Source organism: Amblyomma mixtum, chromosome 9, assembly GCF_055824585.1.
Source record: "Amblyomma mixtum isolate Tamu chromosome 9, ASM5582458v1, whole genome shotgun sequence".
NCBI classification, from domain to species: Eukaryota; Metazoa; Arthropoda; class Arachnida; order Ixodida; family Ixodidae; genus Amblyomma; species Amblyomma mixtum.
This window is the reverse complement of record NC_143020.1, coordinates 16,923,455-16,943,338: the sequence shown is the minus strand read 5'-3', so window position 1 is coordinate 16,943,338 and position 19,884 is coordinate 16,923,455. Positions and strand designations below refer to the sequence as shown.

General features: G+C 48.8%; 1 pseudogene; it reads right to left on the bottom strand.

Annotated features, from left to right (window-relative positions):
- Nucleotides 1–10,590: 10,590 nt before the first annotated feature.
- On the bottom strand, nt 10,591–13,825 carry LOC149328401 (uncharacterized; annotated as a pseudogene).
- Nucleotides 13,826–19,884: the final 6,059 nt, after the last annotated feature.

The window sequence follows — 19,884 nt, the reverse complement described above, 5'->3', positions numbered from 1 at the left end:
AATCAGAACCGCGCCTAGCCCACACGCAGCGAAAGCGTGCATGCTATTGTTGCTTTGTCGAGCTTTTGACAGCCGCGCATTTTGACGGCGTCTTCGCCCTGTGTACGCATCGCCGTAGTCAGGGCAGGGGCGACTAACTACAAAGGAAGCTCCCCGATGTTTCTTTTTTAGTCAGACTAGAAGGCTATCGGCAGTACCCCCCCTCCCCCTCCCCTCATACTCGCCTCCCGTCTCCTGTCCGGGCTTCCTCTCCACAATTTTGGGCAAGGTGTGTCGACTGGCTTTTTTTTTCGCTGCCGTCTTGGTGTGGTTTGACTCAACGTTTTTTGAACAGCGCTGGCCTCCACGAAGGTCTGAAACGGAAGGGAAAGTGCCGCCCCTAACTTTATTCTTGTTAGTTTTTGTTCGCTTTCCCTGCTTCTTTTCAGTGTTTGTGGCATGTGAAAAGCTTTCAGTACTCAGAGACTTAATATTTTGGATCTATTTCGCGAGTATAAAGGAACAATATGCAAACTGGACGCCCAACCAATCAGAAAGGCAGCGCCGAATCTGGATGCCACCTCATTTCCGCTGCCGCAAATGACCGCCGCGTTGCGACACCATCGGCTCAAAACAAGCATTTCTGGCGAAGATTAAAATATCAAATATTACGATTTTGGCGATTTCATTGCGCGTTCAGGACTCGCAATGTCCCTTACTCTGCATACAAAGAATAAAGACCTCGTGCCTTATCTACGTCGCAGGGCACCTTTAAGGGGTTTTCCTTAAGGCCGAGTCACACTGCGGGAACAGTCCGCCAACCCGTCTGACAAAACAGTGTTTTCGTTGGGTTGGCGATCCTGTCACATTGCGTCAACACGAACAGTGGGTAAACGTGTCGCTGTCTCCCGCCAGCCTGTGTTGGCCACATGTGCGCCACTTGTTCAGGAACACCCTGTCACACCAGAAAAACCACCCCAATTGCGTTCCCCGGCGATTCTCTGCCTTCGCTTGTGCGCTCTCCTCCGTGCGTGTGCACAACCGTGGAAACTGGAGACACCTTGCGCTGTCGTAGCTACTGGCGGTTTTTCAGAATATCGGACGAACTATGATCGTCCTGAGGTGCAGCCTTGCTCAATTCTGACTCGGACGACCAGCCGCCACCGCAGGGAAACCGCGCTGGATGATCGACAGGCTGAGAAAGGCGCCTGAGCGAGGCGTTTTCGAAAACTTCATGCGAGGGAATTAAACACGGGCTACACGCGTCTACTTTCTGTGCCCTGTGTCTACTTCTACACATTTTGTGTTTTGCGCTGCTGTTCCACAATGCATTATCAACCCGGCCGGTCACTACAAATCACGCCACAATCGCTGCAGATTCATCGAGTTTGTTCCACGCTGTCAGAGTACTAAAAAAAAGATACAATTGTACGCATCTTGCAATCAAATGGGAACCCAGTAAAGTTATTCTGATTGCTATCTCAAAGAAAAAAATGCAGCACTGCTTTCTTCTTCATCTCAAGTTCAAAAATAGCAGGACAGGTAACTGGTAACTCGCGCTTACCTGTGAAATACAGTCCCAACTAGCGATCTCTTGAAACACAGATTCCTTCAGATCACACCGTTGATATTTTGGGTCTGTTATATTCCATGGAAAACGCCTCTCTTCAATCATAGTGATCAGCTCACTTTCCTGGAATCAGCAGAAATCACGGAGTCTGCGTTACGTCATGTACACGTCATGTTTCACGCCACTTAGTCCTGTGTCGTCATAAGAGAATCCCAAGTTTGAATCAGAGCGGTGGGAAAAACTTTTTCAATTTCGAATCCAAATTTCTTAGAAATAAATGCATCTTTCGCTGCCGGCCAACTGGCAACAAAGCCATGAAATGCCAAACTATCAGATTTTGCTATGAAAAAAATATTAGTAGAGCTCTCCTCACTGTCCCTTTAAGCCCTCGGTTGCTACATCCCAGCCTTCATGTGTCATGTGCCTGCATTGCTGGGGGTTCCCTGCTCTTTTTGTCACATCTTAACCATTTCCTTTTTGTTCTGGTTTCTCCAGTTGTGACATATTGCTTTTGTCCGACTTCACTTTTTCTTTCTTCACATTTTTCAGAATGTCTTTTTGGACATTTAGCGCTATTTCGTTTGTCTTAATTGGTTTTCCCTCGCACTTTTATTTTTTTTATTCTTTGAGAGTGCCATTACAAGGGTTAAAGGGGTAGCATGTCCATTTTGCCAAACTATGACACCACTATATGTGCCAGAAAACTTCTTCTTACAATGTAGAGCTCAAGCTTTACAAACCTCATTGCTCTCGCAAATGGCTCGCCTGGCTCCAGGGGCTCTCTCACGACATGCTGCCGTGTGAGGTCTGGCAAAACAATTCTCAGCACTTCATCGAATAGCTGTGGGGTCATCAGGAAAAACTTTCGGAAAAGTTCGTGGTAGCCTTCACGCAGGCGATGCATCTGTGGAGAAAAATATGTGGTTTGTTATGTCAGCGAGCAAAAACCGGGCAGGATGATTGCAATAATATGTGATGTGCTATTACAGCACAACTTTTGTGGGTGGTTTCTGGGACTGAATGAAGGAGTCTTGTTGTGTACAGCGTCTGTGAAAGGTCTTCAGGCTCAAGGATTTTCGTTCGAGCTGCACAATAGAGATATCACGGTGCTATTAAAGTCCGAAGGGCCTTGAAATGATAGGAAGTCTTTTCTCATGGGAGAGAAGCTTCCTGCTTGATGTGTGCTTTGAATGCTTCACTACACAGAGCATTCAAGGGACATTGATTGCAGTACAAGTGAACGTTGTGGCCTGACGACTTGACGGGGTGCGCATGTTATTTATGCCAGCTAATAAGGTATTGAAGTGATTTTCAAAGCTGCATTTTGTTAATCTCAGTTCTGTCCTTCTGCTTCACTACTTTCATTATTTCAGAGTTGCATCTCTGCGATGCAGGCATTACAGTTCTGCACGAGCAGTGCAGAACCACCCAAATTTTTTATGCCCCTTGTATTTCTTGATACCGTTTTGCAATAGTGATGTGCCCCTGAGCCAGCCGGTGGGGGGTTTCTTACTAGGCCATTGAGCCTCCTTTGAGGTCTAGGCCGTGAACTCCAAGCTGCCCGTATCGCATACCCTGCGCAGCCGTTCTCACGGCGGCGCAGTGGAAATGCGAATGAGGACACATCACAGAACAGGACGAGTTGCCCGGAGCCAAAGGTTTATTGGGTTCTCCCAAATCGCTGGCTGCTGGATTCTTGATCTTCAACTCTTGTCGTTTGGCTTCGTCGTGCGGCTGACGGGGCAAGGGGATGACAACAAAGAGTGAAAAAATGGAAGGTATTCACCTGACGTCCTCTCGCTGTTGTCTCTCTCCGGCCGCAGCCGGTCCCCGCCAATTTCGGCGCACTTGCCCATTGTCACTTTCAGCCAATCAGCGACTGCTTCGGTGGTGTCTGGCAGTGCGCGCTTGCGACCAGTTTGGGGAAGAGGGCAGCGCAGCGCTCTCAAGTGGATCATCTGGTTGCTCAACCGTGAGGAGGGGGGAAAGCTTCCGCTTTCCCCCTGTCTCCACGGCGTGCCTCGCCGGCCAGGAAGGATATGGCATTCCGAAATTCCCACACTCCTCCTCCCTAAAGACTGAACGTCCACCGGGTTCAGCGGACGATAGACTGCAATGATCTCATTAAAGTCTTCATCTTTGTATTGGCCGCTAAAAGATCTCCCAGGAGATCTAGGTCGATGACCATGGCCCCTAGGTTGTCTTCTAGGGTCGGAGCTCCTGGGGAGAGTGGCGCTGGGGAACGCTCGTTCCCCGGCGCCAGGGCTGTGCTACCAGGGCTTGGGGCTCCGGGGCAGATGGGGCGCTCTCCACCCGAAGCACCCTGACCGCGAACACTGGGGCCATGGCCATCCGTGCCGGCATCACCTCGGCGTCTAGGTTGCCTCCCTCCTGGTGGTGCCGGTGGTAGTGGGAGGCGACGTGAGTGCTCCGGGTAACCTCCAGGCCCCCGCACTCCGGACAGTACGTGGCCGCACCCGGCGACCAGGTGCGCCGCCAGGTGGTCCTGAGGGGTGCACCCGCGGAATATCACGAGCACCTGCCTCAGCGCCAGGCCCGCCTCCACTTGCAGTTGCCGGTCCCACGGCGCCATGCTCACATAGGAGCGAGGTGGGGCCTCGGCAGTCTGATGTGTCCACATGGCGACGGACCGACTACGGGTCTGGCTGCCCCGGCCGGAGCTGTGACTCGGCGCTTGGCCGCCGGATTCTGGGGTTGAGGCATGGGCGTGGCCCCCGCAGGCTGGCGGTGGCAGTTAGGCTGTTGCAGCCAGCCAGCGTGCTGCTTCGCTGACGCGCGGCCTTCGTGCGGCCGCGGTTCGGTGTGGGGCTGCGGCACCGGCTGCTGCACTGGGGCCTCCATGTTGCCGCGGCTGTGGTCCTGCATGGGGCCGTGGTGCCGGCTGGTTCTGTCGTCTCCTTGGCCATTGGCCGCGATCCCTTTGCCGCCGCTGGTCGACTGGGCGGTCTCGCACGGGCCCCATGCTGGCTCCGTCGGTGTACATGGGGATACTTCCGTGGTTGCGTGGGAGCTGGAACTGAGGGCCGCAATGATTGCGGGCTGACGACCGTCCTCCCGCAGTGTCCTGTGGGATACGCAAGCCGACCAGCTGCTTGTCAATCAGCCGTCGGCAATTCGAACATTTCAAACTGTTGATTATGCCCTGATCGAGCGGCTGGATGAACGAGGTCCAATGGGGTGGAATAAACTTAAGTTCCTCATGTCCCAGCTCCAAGTCCTCAATGTGGTGAGCGGAACAGTTGTCGAGCATGAGGCACACATGGCGTCCAGCATCCTTCATATTCAAGTGCTTGCAGCCAACTGCGGAAAATGTTGCGGGTCATCCACACTTTTTGTTCGACGCCTAGGTAATTCTAAGCTGCCGTGAATCCTTAAAGCACCGTGGCTTCTTGCTGCACCCGATCATTAGCGTCAAAGGCTTGTTACTCCCGTCCATGTTGACGCACAGGAGGACGGTGACACGCAGCTAGCTGTGCTTCCCGCCGTGGCAGCGGTCACCTTTCAATGCCAGCTTGCGATTTGGCAGCATCTGGTAAAACAGTTCCATTTTGTCGGCGTTATAGAAGTCTGCTGGATCATAACGTTCGAGGATTTCTGGCACTGCATCTTGAATCCAGGCGGCTGATTCTGTAGCGTCAGCCGAAGATGATTCTCCTGTTAACGTTTTGCTTACTATCGGGTGCCGGCCTTAAATCTATGCAACCTGGAGTTGTCATGGCCAAACAGGCAGGCGAAATCTTTCGCCTTTTGTTGAAGGACCTCGCCAACGATCAGGATGTTTTGTGCCCGGGATGACTTAAACCACTTAAAAATAGCTTCATCGACATCTTCACATGTTGCTGCCTTCAGCCTTTTGCGCCGGCCGCTTGCTCCTTTCTTGAGGGAGTCTATGATTGCATCCTTTGCATTCAAAATTGTGGAGAGCGAGCTTTGCGGTATTCCGAACCGGACGGTGACATTCTTCTTCTTTTCGCCCTTTGAGACGCCTTCTAATATGCTGGCTTTCACTTCCAGGGAGAGGACCTTGCACTTTCCACTCATGCTGCTGGAGGCTCGAGCCAGGCAGGCGTGCAAGCACTGATCCGACACGCTACTGCAAACTGCTGAACATACACTGCACCACATTGATGCACGCTGTGCACGCCTATAAAAAGAAAGTAGGCCTAAGACCCTAAACAACTATGCTGCCTGACCTCTGCTAGGGTGGCTGTGCCGATGCTTATGCCACCTAGTGGAGTTGCTCAACACCATGTTTGCATCTCCCCCGCACCAAACCAGATGGCGCGGCGAACACCGCAGTCATCGTCATCAATTTTTACTTTCTAAATGCGTTCTGCTCCGCTGCGCCTCCACAGCGTTCCATTCGGCCAGATTTGCGGACCAAAGCCTATCTTCTGATAATCCTTGCAGAGGATGGCGTGCCAGCGATGCTTTCAACGATTCCCAAACATTTTTTGTTATGTTGAGATCTGGTGACAAGATCTGGGGACTGGGGTGGCCACTCCAGCTTAGTAATACCACGCTCTTCGAGCAGCTCGTTCACAACGCGAGCGGTGTGGATGGGCGACCTGTCCTGCTGGAATATGTAGTCCCCTTCCGGGAACAGGCCATCAAGAACAAAGGGTATCAATACGTCGTCTATGATTCCCCCGTACTTTTCAGCAGTGAACTTCCCTTCGAGACGTATTAGTGGCCCCAGACCATTTTTACTGATGCATGTATCTGGAGAAAAGCGAAGGAGCATTCATTGAGTATAGATATAATAAATCACATAGCTGAACTTTCCTTCGAATCGAGGCTAACCTCCCTGTACAGGTTCGTGTTGACAGCATTGACTGCGAATGCCGGTTCAAACGACTAGTGCATACTTCCCCACAGACTCGGTGATGAAACTGGAATAAGTGCTGCTATCATGGCGCATTAGCCCAATTTATTAACCAGTTCTGTTAAAAAAAATGTAGTTACAATATTTTCTGGCTTTGTATTATTCCTCTGCCGGACACTGCGAAAATTAGGCTTCAGCCGCACGTCAGTCAACGAACCCAAATATCAATTGTTAATATCCAAATTTTTTGCATGAATAATAAATGGGTATAGAGGAAAACCTACCATGTCATGACAGGGCGCCAAACTCTTGCTTTCTCGTCACCAGTGGTTGTAAACGTGGATTCGGCATTGAAGACTTCGTTTTTCCACTCTTCAACCGACCACCTCTCGTGTTAGCTGCTTTACTTTGTTTTCATTCCGAAGCAGGGGCTTTTGAGCGGCTACTCTACTCTTCAGGCCTGCTTCATTCATTCGTCCCCTCACAGTAGCCGCATGCTCTTAAGGGAAGTCTTTACAAGCCTATTATTGCCAATAAGGCCTGCAGGTTGGCGATGTAAAGCTCTTAGTACAGCATATCAGCTCAGCTCCAGCAAAGCAATGAAAACTACGTGCTGCTGATGAGTGGCGCACTTCCCGGCCAGCGCAGAAGCGCCGTAGCAGACGACGCGGCATAGACTCCATCCCTCGAGCGTCTGCGCCTGCGCGAGCTGCTTCCGGCACCCGATTCCAGCGGTCGCCGCTGTGTGATGCCGCCCACTCCGAGTTTTCCCCCAAGTGGGAAACAGCCTGCACGCCTGGAAAACTTTGAACCATTGTTTCCACGGCACTGCAGGCGAACCGGGCGCAAGCGAAAATGGCGCGGGAGCGAGGCCTGACCCCATGCTTACGCAATCGTCGGAAAGGTTGCAAGAGGCGGAGGAGCGGAGCAGTGAAGACGCAGGACCAGTCGAAGCAAACACACAACTGTTGAAGCAAACGTACGAACATCACTCACATGGTTTTCCTCGTCGCCATATGTAGTGTGGTCTACTTACACCTTCCAAGTCGGCCAGGCTAGTGCCGGCGTCCAGGCCCTGGATAGGGCCACTGAAGAACGCTACTCCAGAGTTCCGAGCGGGAAAAAAGTTGGGCTCGCGCCCATTCCCCGCAGTTTTACTGAGACAGCGAACAATAGCAACCAATCACAAGTCTCCACGCCCACAGCATTATGGTTATTTTAAATCCACATTCGCAGAATTTGCTAAGTAGCGCATTCAGGTCTTAAAAGGTCTTCTGAATTGGTGTGTCGACCCTAGATGGAGCCACACAGCAGGCTACTAGTCCTCACTAGTGCTGCTGCCGTCGCAGCTGCTACGGACCCACAGCACGTAGTGCAACATAGCGTGGAACAGCCGCACATAGTTTTAAGGGATGCTCACTTTAAACATCTGTTTGGAAAGCTTCATCTCCAGCCAGAAACCTTCCCGACTTAAGCCCCTGAAAACCTCGGCGCTAAGAGTCACATACGAAAATTTAGGCACGCCGCAGTCGCAACTGCTGCACTTCTCGGCCATGTCGAATTTTTGGCCTGCCGCTCGCTTGCCGTGTTCGAGAGCAAACTCCGAGCCGTGTAGCTAAATTAGCAACGCTCGGCGGCAGCACACAAAAGCCACAACTGCAATGAATTAGCACGCTACCAAAGTGGATGTACTATAGTGGTGAAGGCTCCGTAGAAGCCCATTGGTCAAGAAAAGGGCAGCTCATGGGTACCCCAGCGCCCCTGGATGCTGCGGGACACACTTGCGAGTACGTGATGTTGAATGACATCACGCCTACATATGCTTTTGGCATGAATTATATAAACCAGTCTTTGCGTAGAATCTGTATTTTCGAACCCGCATCTCTTGGATGTTGCTCCCTTTCAACGCGCGTCAACCTTTGCCAGTCAAATTTGTTCGAGTTCTTGCTAGTCATGTCCTTATTTATGAGCAGTTAGAAACCCAATGAAAGTGGCTGGCAAAGAAGGCAGCGTAGAAAGGCAGCAACCCTTCCAGATACGGGCTAAGCATGCATGATTCGCAGCGTGAATACGGGTGCAAGTACCCTTACAAGTACTTGGTCTCCGGGTATAGCAAGGTATGGTCCACAAAGCACTGGCTCATGTGCACAGTTCACAACAGTTTACAGCAAGTATCGTTTTCATATTGATGGTTTATGACATCAACCAAACAAATACAGTGATAAGGCACACCAACAAAAATGCATGTCACAAGCAGCACAAACAGTAGCACTGTTTAAGCTGGCTTATCATGTCAGTGGTCAGAGTGCAGACAGGAAAAAGCCCTGAATTGTTACAAATGTTGCCGGCTGGAAAATTTAAATGTACAGAAAACATGCTATGACAACTTCAATTCAGGCAAAAATCACATCAGATAGGTGCACCAAGATACACATGGGGCATAGAGCACTGGGACTACTCTTCACATTTAATTTCTTCAACTGAAAGAATATAGCAGCTGTGTTTACACCTGCATGACAGTATTAAAAAACAAGTTTTAGCATCAACAGACCTGCTCAACGCTATAGTATGATACAACTTAAAAAAACAGCAGTTGCTAACACTGGGCCGCGGTACACGGCGTCCTGTATTACTCCGCTGGCCAATCGTAACTGTAAACTGTTATATTGTGGTTCATGTGTTTTCTGTACTTGTTTCAGTTCTTGTTTCGGTTTTGTGGATTGTCTTGGATTCTGTCTTGGGACGTCATTTCATGTATATATATAGGCTGCCTGTGTTCAATAAAGGGTCTTGGTATTTCTTGGTCACGGGACAGCAGCACGGACTCGGCTCTCGTTACTAAGACGGCCAATACCACATAAACGAAATCAGCTTTTTGATATTTGACTATATCAGACAATCCATGTATCAAAGCACTAGAGATCATAATTTTTTGTTGTGATAAAACTTCTTGTTTACGTAGCAAAAAACGTTTACTCAGCGGACGTTTTCGTCGTGGAGGAATTCTGTGCGCGGAGGCTGAATGCGGGCGGAGCTTTACTGCAGACTTAAGTTGTATCAGACTATAGAGCATTACGCCATACATAGGGCCTGCGGACAACTTTGAGACCTGCTTCTTGTTGCTAAGTGGAGTAATTTGAAGGAATTCTAATCAAACTAAAGCGCACATGAGCTGCAGTTTGCAGTGAAGTGCAAGGACATTCGCATGGCAGTAGAGGATGTAATAATCATTATGCTGTACGTTACAACATAGCCAGATAAAGCTCGAGCACTGTTCTGTGTGTTTTGTTCTGTCGTCTCATCGTGCTCCAAAAGATCGTGCTAAAAACTGTAAGGAGATGCAGCAAGCCTGCTTAAGGATGTCTTTGTAGCCAAAGGTGCTGAGTGGTAGTTATGATGACACGGTTGAGTTCGTAATACGGGCAAGCGCGAAACCGCAGGGGTCGGGGAGGTAGAAGGGTTAACCTCAATATCACAGAAACTAGTTGAATTCATTGCCTAGAGGGTCTCCTTTGAATGGGATTCGCTCTGTCGGAATGGAGTTTCATCCGACAACAGTGCATAAGGACATAGCGGACACCTGAACAAGCTGTACATTGCATAAAAGTACCCTAAAAGTGTGGCATAGTTGAATGAGTGATGCTGCATTGTTAAACCACTGCCTCTAAGCAACCATGTCATGTCCTATCAAAGTAACATACACAAGAAAAAAAGAAATAGATTATGACCAGGCTTTGAGCCAGAAAAACCATTTCAAACCTTTACAAGGCCTTACACCAGTCTTAACAGATACGTTGCATACACATTGCAAAACAGCTTGCAACTTCGTAATACATTTAGCCAATATCTTGGGAATTGCATCCTTTTCAAGTGCTTAGCCTCAGTGCTTGCTTTGTTGCTTTCCGTTAAGTAGTTGCACTTTGGTGTTCAAGATATTTCCTGCATGCAAGCCAATGCAGCCTCATCCTGACGAACAGGGCAAACAAACCGTCATAAACTTCATCTCCACATACAGTCAGCGATTTTTCTATCTTCGCATGAAGCAACAGAATCAAGTCATGCCCTACATGCTCTTTTCCCACAATATTGGAAGCAGATGGGACAAAAACATGTTTGCAAGCATTGACAAATGCTGCAAAGGAGGGTGCAGGAACCGACAGGTTGCCACAGTCACCTTCTCCAGGTTTTTTCACACTTAACCCTGGAAAGCCCGAACACAGAATCACATGAAGAAAAAAAATGAGAAAGTTTTGAGAAATGAACTAACTGATGGAAAAATATTGCAAAAATGTGTAAGCATTACGCAACTACAGTCCATATCAAATTTGACACAGTGGGCTTCGTTGTTAGTTCAGGAAGGCGAATCAATCCAGGAACTCATGGCTTGCGAAAATCGTAAAAACAGTTCCTTCCTTTGTTCAGGCAAAGCGTCACCTCGCATTTCGAACAAATAACTGAACTGAACGTGTTTTGACACGGTGAACGATTCTTGCATCGCAGCCTCTTGTCCGTTACAAGGGGAAAGTGGCCAACAGCATCTTTTCTTACGTCATTCTGAGGCTGTTTCGGCGCCAGTTTCGTTTTCTTTGGAGCAGATAACGGCAGGCTAGGCGGTCTCCCTTTCCTTGTCTTCTCACACAGCATCAAACAGTCTGACAGCTCTGTAATGAATACTCTCAGCTTCATTGGTTTTGTGTGTAGATGTCCACATATACGCCTGTGCAGGTTCCATGCATTTACCACACTGATGAATAAGGTGTGGTAGAGAGTGTTCACGTACCAGCGCCTGGATCTGATGTTGTACAAATACAGAGCAACTTGGTAATCATGCTGGTCAATACCACCCATGAAGCTGTTATACACAGCGACAATAGCTGGTCGCGGTACATCAGAGTGCACTTTGGCCTTGCGGTCATACCGCTTTACTTTCTCAACAATTTCCAGCGATATGAAGTTTGAAACTAATGTCGCCGCTTTAATGTAAAACCAGAACACAAAAGAAATGCCCGTGTTGTTGTCAGCACGATGATCATAGGCACCTTGGTCTAGTGTCTTCAGGCTTTTTTCATTCATGAGCGAACAGTCTTTGAGCCGATTTTGGCGCAAGGTTCTAACATACTGTATTCCGTGTCCAGTAAGCCTCTCAACGAGTTCCAAAGAGCTGAAGAAATTGTCCCCAGCTACCTTGAAGCTCTCGTCAGACGATAGCTTACTGCACATACGACGGTATCCCCACTGAGCCCAAACGCATAGGTTCTATCACCCTTCACTCTCTCTCTGGTGGTACGACCTCTGGTGGTAAGATTCGGAAGCAGTCACAGACGAAAACAATCTTCAACATGTCAAGAGCGCCACACAGCGGTCCATAGAGATGCAGTTTTGATTTCTTCCGAGGCAATCAGTTTCGAACTCGTCGTATCAAATGTGATACGTTGGGTGTTGTGGGGGTCAAGTTCGAGAGAACTTTGTTCTGTTTGGCAAAGGTTGCGTTTTCTAGCCTCAACTCACACTTATGCGACCCTGCAGCACACCTGTGGCCATTCATAAACTTGTATTCAAGCCAGCCGGCAAAATAGACAATGTTCTCTGCAACTGGAGACGGATAATCAGAAGAACTGAAACTGGCAAAGATGTAGCTGGACAGATAGAAGGAGCAGATTTAGAAAAGGAAACTGGGAGAGTAGCTAGAAGACTAGACATGTCTGCAGCACAGTTGCTGCTTTCCGATGGTTTGAAAAGGTTGCTAACTAAAAGGTGCCTGAAACTGCCGGCAAGACGAGTAGCTGTTTGACCCTGATTTTTATCTAACAATTGCAAAGGTGTTGTTTTCAAGTGCATCTTGGTTTCAGACGTCTGGTAAGGAGGCATGTGAAACTGCACCGAGAGGTCAGGTGGTCCCATAACAGCAGCAAAGCCCTCATAGTCTGGTGGTAGCTACGGAGGCAGAGAGGCTGTCGTGCACAGCCTAATACTTCAATACTTTGGAAAACTGCAATGCACTCCTCTGAAATCTCTCTATGCACAGATCTTGCACACATTGCAGAGCCATACGGAGACTTTCCCCGCGTTTGCGAAATATTTGAACTGTCAAAGAGTCTGTCTATCCTCTCGACAAATCTGGCCGTGCGGATAGCCTCTGGCGGCAATTGCTGGAATGCTACCAACGCGCATCATGCAGCAGCGCAGTGGTTGCTGAACACCTGTGCTGCGAGTTTCACAGACCTTTTGGAAGCAAAAGTCTAAAGTGCCGAGCACTCAGCTTCGGAATGGACTGAATTTGCAGTTCTCGATCCGTCTTGTAAGCCTGTTGCATGTACAAGCTTTTCGTTGTCGTACGTAAAAAAAAAAATTCCGCAAGCACTTGAGCAAGTGTGGTGCATCAAAAATAAAAAAAAGTGGTTCACCACTGACGCTTAAGTGCGGCTTTTCAGGGGTTACAAGGTTTGAAAAGAAAGAAACATTTTGGTTCCCCTGATCGCAACCCGCAGCCACAGGCTGCAATCCAACTCCAACCAACATTTTGTGGAATGGACCATTTTCATGGTGGCCCTCTGCGCATGCGCACGCAATGCATTGTGGGAAGTGCGCGACCGCCATGTTTTTTGGTGGTTCGTCAGCCGGTTGAGCGGCCGGTTGCTTCGCTCGGTCGGCACTTCGCTGCTGCCTAGTTGTCGTTAACTCTGCCCTTTGCGTTCCTGCTGAAATTGCTGGTGAGATGCCTCAGCGATGTGCCGTCATGGGATGCTTTAATTTTAGCAAGAAATCCAGGAAATATTAGATTTTTATGTTCCCAATGGCATCACTGCATGCAGCAAAAGGGCAAGTGTGTGCAGGCGATGTGCCATGCGAATGTTGGTTTAGCTGCGAGGCAGCAAACTCGCGTGTCTGCAGCGACCACTCTTGTGACAGGCTCAAACTTGATGTCTTCTTTCTTGCACTCTGTTTTCTAAGAAGCTGTAGCGTGAAACACGGGGAGCGACGCCTCCTTTGTCCGTTTGCTAGTGTAGCAGAAGTGGCTGCACAAAAGAATAAGCGGAAACTGCCTGGGTCTGTCAACTACTCCCTGCGGATTATAATCACTTCAGTAGAACTTGTCGAGCTAGTTGGTTCATATAGACGCGAAGAACTGCGCGAACGAGACACCGACGGCGAAGAGGCAAAGACTGAGTGTTTGTGTGCGTCTTTGCCTTTTCGCCGTCCCCGACTCGTTCGCGCAGTCCTTTCTTTGCCGCATGCGGATAGAGGGGAGCTTAAAAGATAGGGTGAAAGGTAAAAGGAATGTAGTATGCCTGCGGGAATGTGCGCGCGCCGTGGCACGGCCGGCCTCGAGGAGACCGCACGGCCGCGGCCAACAGTGTTCCCCGAAACGACGACGAGGTCTGCAGAACGCCGGGTACCTTCCGCCCCTGCGAAAGCAGTCGCTTCGACATTTTTTGCTGCAGTGGATTGTACCCATTTCAGACCATCGCAGTGTAGTGGACTGTGCGAGGCGACGGCTTCCTCAGCGTAACTCTCGTGTGCTCGCGAGCAAGACGAATACGCCGGTTAGTAAGCGCCTCGACACCTCCACAGCGCTGTATCACGTTGCGAGATCGTGTGCGCATCATCAACACTCTGGCACGGCCTTGTTATCAAACAACGAGCACGCTCGACTAGGCTTTCAACCCATCAATCTTCAAGTACAGGAATGCTAGCCGCGTCAGAGCTGTCGCCCGTTATCTCACTATCAGCAGCTCGCCCCCGGACAAGTGCTGAAGAAGGCAACATTAAATGCGGCGAATGTATTTCTCCTCTTTGAAAGGCCGTCATTTCCGCAGTGGCCTGTTCGATGCGCCAAAGTGCATGTCAATAACATTGTCACTAACCGGCGACACAGAAGTCAGATCATTCGTGCACGGCTTGCTCGCGTCCACAAAAATTCTGCGAAATCCACTGTTAGCTCAACAGAAAGAAAGTCTTCACAGCACTAAAGGCAAAAGCATACTGAAACACTATGGCTGACGTTCGGAGGAGCACGAAAACTTCAGCAACCGATCAAAGCACGGACGGAACAACGCACCGACTGGTGCTCACCGCGCAATGCGAACCGACCGACCGAACCACCAATTGTGATTCGGCGGCCGCCGCTAGGGGCGCTCTCCCAACGTGAAAAAGGTCCATTTTATAAAAAGGTCATGCAGAACAGTCGCAGCCGCCTTGCAAAGAAATAGCCAAGAGGCTGCTTCCGCGGCGTTCATATTCCTTGGCCATGAACACAAGTGCCTTGTTCGCAAGATTTTAACCTTGCTTTGCACTGCACTCTTGAAGGCCTTTAGATCTGTCGGACACTGGGCTGTTTGAAAGCTCCTTTGAAACATGCATTTCGTCAAAAATTATAGGGCAAGCCCTATCATGCCGTGGAAAAGACTCTGCCCTTTTCTTTATCAAATGCAAGACTTCAGGATAAAACCCGACCCTCAGTGGCACACGTGCAAGCCACAGCTGCAGAGACCTAACAGATGGAAATTTCAGGAGTGTCCTACGTTATCCGTAACCTTTTGGGCTGTGGAAGCCCAAGGCAAAAGCTTTGTTTTGGCTGCACCATCGACGGCCTAACCTGCTCATATTGCGCGTCTCCAACAGGGCTTCAACAAAAGCAGCAACACACACACAACCTAAATACTTTGCGATCAGGAATCAAGACTCGCTCTCGCTCCATGATTCGCGTTCACCGTCGCCGAACGGTGGCAGCGAAACACGACATGGAGGCGCAGGTGACGGCGTGAGCCAACTGGCACCCTCAACGACAGCCGGTGTCGTGGGTGGAGGTGTGCTGGTTTCTGCCACATGCAGCACACTGATGCGAAGGCTGCCTGGACAAATAAAATAACTTACAGCACATCACAAACGGCGACATAGCCCACTTGCTCAGCCAACAACATTGCTCCCCTTTAGTCTCGTACAGGAACCCATCATCGCTCGGTACTTGCTAGCCCTGCTCGTCAAGCACGGCATATGCCAGTGTTTCGACGCTGTCAGTCAACACGAGCATGATGGCTGTGGAAACATCTGCTACGTGCTTACACAAGTGCTTACACAAAGTGAACTCACCGAAATGGTAGTGCAGAAGTGTAGAAGAACTCGTGTAGCGCTTGGCCCAATCGAGTGTCGGAAGTGCAAGTGGCGCTGGCTACACTAACAAATCGAGTGCGCGAGTGTAGAACTGCCTGCACTAGTGTAGAAACTGTATCCAAATCGGGGAGACCAATTAAAAAATAAGTTTTAGCATCAACAAACCTGCTCAACACGAGCATTATGCCACACATAGAGCCTGCGGACAACCTACCTGCTCCTTGTCGCTAACCGGAGTAATTTGAAGCAGTTCTGATCACACTAAAGCATTCATGAAGTGCAGGTTACTGTGATGTGCAAGGACATTGACATGGCAGTAGAGGATGTAATCATTGTGCTGTATGTTACAACATAGCCAGATAAAGCTCTAGCGCTGTTCTCTGTGTTTTATTGTGTCATCTCGTTGTGCTCCAAAAGATCGTGGAGATGCAGCAAGCCTGCTTAAGGATGACTTTGTAGCCAAAGGTGCTGAGTGGTAGTTACGATGACACGGTTGAGTTCGTAATACGGGCAATCGCAAAACCGCAGGGGTCGGGAAGGTGAAAGGGTTAACCTCAATATCACAGAAACCAGTTGAATCCATTGCCTAGAGGGTCTCCTTTGAATGGGATTCGCTCTGTCGGAATGGAGTTTCATCCGGCAAGAGTGCATAAGGACATAGGGGACACCTGAACATGCTGTACATTGCATAAAAGTACCCTATAAGAGTGACATAGTGGAATGAAAGGTGCTGTGTTGTTAAACCACTGCCTGTGAGCAACCATGTCACGTTGTAGCGAAGCAAAGTACACAAGAAAAAAAAGAAATACATTATGACCAGGCTTTGAGCCAGAAAAACCATTTCCAACCTTTACAAGGCCTTACACCAGTCTTAACAGATACGTTGCATACACATTGCAAAACAGCTTGCAACTTCGTAATACATTTAGCCAATATCTTGGGAATTGCATCCTTCTCAAGTGCTTAGCCTCAGTGCTTGCTTTGCAGCTTACCGTTAAGTAGTTGCACTGTGGTGTTCAAGATATTTCCTGCATGCAAGCCAATGCAGCCTCACCCTGACGAACAGGGCAAACAAACCGTCATAAACTTCATCTCCACATACAGTCAGCGATTTTTCTATCTTCGCATGAAGCAACAGAATCAAGTCATGCCCTACATGCTCTCTTCCCACAATATTGGAAGCAGATGTGACAAAAACTTGTTTGCAAGCATCGACAAATGCTGCAAAGGAGGGTGCAGGAACCGACAGGTTGCCAGAGTCACCTTCTCCAGGTTTTTTCAGACCTAACCCTGCAAAGCCCGAACACAGAATCACATGAAGAAAAAAAATGAGAAAGTTTTGAGAAATGAACTGACTGATGGAAAAATATTGCAAAAATGTGTTAGCATTACGAAATTACAGTCCATATCAAATTTGATACAATGGGCTTCGTTGCAGTTCAGTTGATGCGGAGCTGTGTCACCTTCACATGTTGACATAAAAATCGATCTCTCGTAAAGATAGTCACGCAGCCAAGTTATACATTCGTCCGGTAATGCCAATTGATTGTAAAGCTGAGTGAATTGCCTCATGTGTGACGTTGTCAAATGCTCCCTTCACGTCAAGAAACACTGCAATGGTCATAAACCGCACTGCTTTGCTGCGTTTAACACAATTGGCAAGGGCAATAACATTGTCAATGCTGCTGCGTCCTTTTCGAAAACCAGACATGGTCGGAGGATAAATTCCCCTGTTCGTCAGGTCCCAGGTTAAACGGGAGTGAACCATTTTCTCCATCAACTTCCCGACGCAACTTAGAAGGGCTATAGGACGATAGGCGTTTAAATCAGTTGATGGTTTTCCAGGCTTGAGGATGGGTATGACACGCGCACGCTTCCAACACGTTTCAAGGCGGCCGAACTCCCAGGAGGTGTTATAAACTGCGAGGAGTTGAACCTTGGCGCTAGTTGTCAGGTGAGAGAGGGTAGTGTAGCTTATGCCATCTGGTCCAGGGCAGGATCTTTTATTGGTAGTTGCCAGAGCCGCATGAAGTTCATCCATAGTGAACGGTTCGTCAAGGAGGGCGGTGTTAGGTGAAGAGATAAAGCTTTGAGGAAATAGTGGCACCGATACGGCTGATGAACGAGCAATTATCTTAGAACAGAAAGCCTCCGCTGCGTCGCGACGAGAAATATTCGCATTCAGAGCAACGCACTCAGAAAGATTTAATGGCGCCGGCTGACTACTGAGGCTGCGCACAATGCTCCAAATCTTCGAAAGGGGCTTTCTGGGATCAAGCTTTGCGCAGAAAGATCGCCATTCCCGTCTTGCAAGTTTGTCCAAATGGCGCTGAACGTGTTTCTGTGCACGCCGAGCAACGCTGATGTCTTCTCCGTTATTGGTCCTGCGTGCTCGTCTCTCTGCTGTGCGGCGAATTGCTCGAAGTCGCTCATATTCAGCATCTATACTTGAGTACACTGTTGGTAAGGTTACAACTTTAGTGATGGTCGTTTTAGCACGTGCAACAGCATCAATAAAGTTTTCATAATCAAGGTGGGAGAGCTCCAATTTCTCTACTGTGTCAGAGAAAACATCCCAATTCGTGTAGCGTACCTTGCGCCGCTCGGAACTTAAAAAAGCACCACCAACCTTAATGTATGTAGGTAGATGATCGCTGCCATGAGTTTCTATGTCTACATTCCAAGTTGCTGAAGACGACAGATGTGCAGAAATCATAGAAATGTCAAGGGCACTGGACCTTGCACCTTGATAAAACGTTGCCAGGCCCTTGTTGAGGAAAGTTAAATTGTTGCACTGTGCAAAATCAAATAACTGTTGTCCTCTGGCTGTTGATCTGGATCCTCCCCAAGCAGGATGGTGGGCATTGAAGTCGCCCGTTATGATGTGTGGTGCTGGAGTACTACGTACTATATCCTGAAGGCGGTCAACGTCAAATGTGACACGCGGGGGTATGTAACCAACGATCACTGTGCATGACATATTCATGATCTTGATGGTGGCTGCAACATATTCATTCCGTGAGTCGGCAGGTATCGGATGTGGGATGGAGGTGACGTCTTTCCGAACAGCTAAAAGAACTCTGCTGATGTCAGTGCCGGTCATCGAGTTCTGAACGGTATAGCCTGAAAGACTAATGGTAGCACACAGACGAGATTCTGCTATGGCAACAATCGGGAAACGGTGTTTTGAGACCAACTGTCGGAAATCAGACAATCGTGGACCCGTGTTACGGATGCTTTGCACGCCAGGGAGAGTAGCTGGTCTATTGACTGCTACCACCATTGTGCAAGTAGAGGTGAGATGAAATCAAGGATTGTAAGGATGGCCTGTGCCACCGGCGAGGAGAGTGGTGTAAGAAAAGCGCGGATGGCCTCAACAAGCGAGCACAGTAGGGAACTGTTGCCGTCAGAGTTTTGGCGACCTCGGTGGAACTGACTAGAAAGGGCTCATCTTCTTCTGGATCTGCAGGAGCCGATTCCTCAGCTCGGGGTCGCTGCGACAATCTTCTCTGCTCTCTTTCTTGGGCTTCCTTTAACAATTGAGTGAACATAGTCGTCCGTGACTGGACAACCTTGACAGGTTGAGGATTCATTCCTCCAAGGGACCCTAGTTGGCCTTCTCCTTGGGATCTTCCTGATCTTGGGGTCGACGGTCCTCCGAGTCCCAGAACCGCAGGCTGCAGAACGGACGCCCGGGCCCCTGCATCACCTTCTCGATCTGAATCCATAGGGGGAGGAGTTCGTTCTCGGGGGCTTCGTGTTGGGGGTTCGCCTCTTTTGCTCCTTTTGGACCCTTTTTGCCCCGGGAGGCGTTTTTTTGGAGGACGTGATCCTTCTCTGCCCCTGTCGGACATACTGAACGTGTTCTGTTAGATGAATCCACAATGATAAAACTTGTAGTTCGAACAGCTCTCCTTGACGATACTCAGAATCCTAGGAAACATAAAAGGATAAAATTGAAAAATACCATTCATATCTAAGAATCCTAATCCAATAGTAATTCTTATTTTTCCTTTTTAGGATAGATGGTTGATAGATATAATTTTTGCTCAAATAATTTGAACCTAATAAAGCCACCAAATCGGGTCCTTGAAACTGATCACCCTCTCTACAATCCTAAACTATGTTTTTATATTTTTATTGTTATTTCTATTTTTATTTTCTTATTTCTTATGAAAATTACTTAGGAAGTAGTGAACAATTCCTTAATCAGAAAACTCAGCTAGCCTTATATTTGCTTAGCAAGGTTTCACAGCATGGGGAGGATTGCTTAATAATTGAGAAAGTTTTGCTCACGCTTGTTGAACACCTCAGTGCTGGGAGAAGTTGAGTTTCTCCATGTTGATATTGAGGTCTGTTCAATCCTGGTTCAGACATC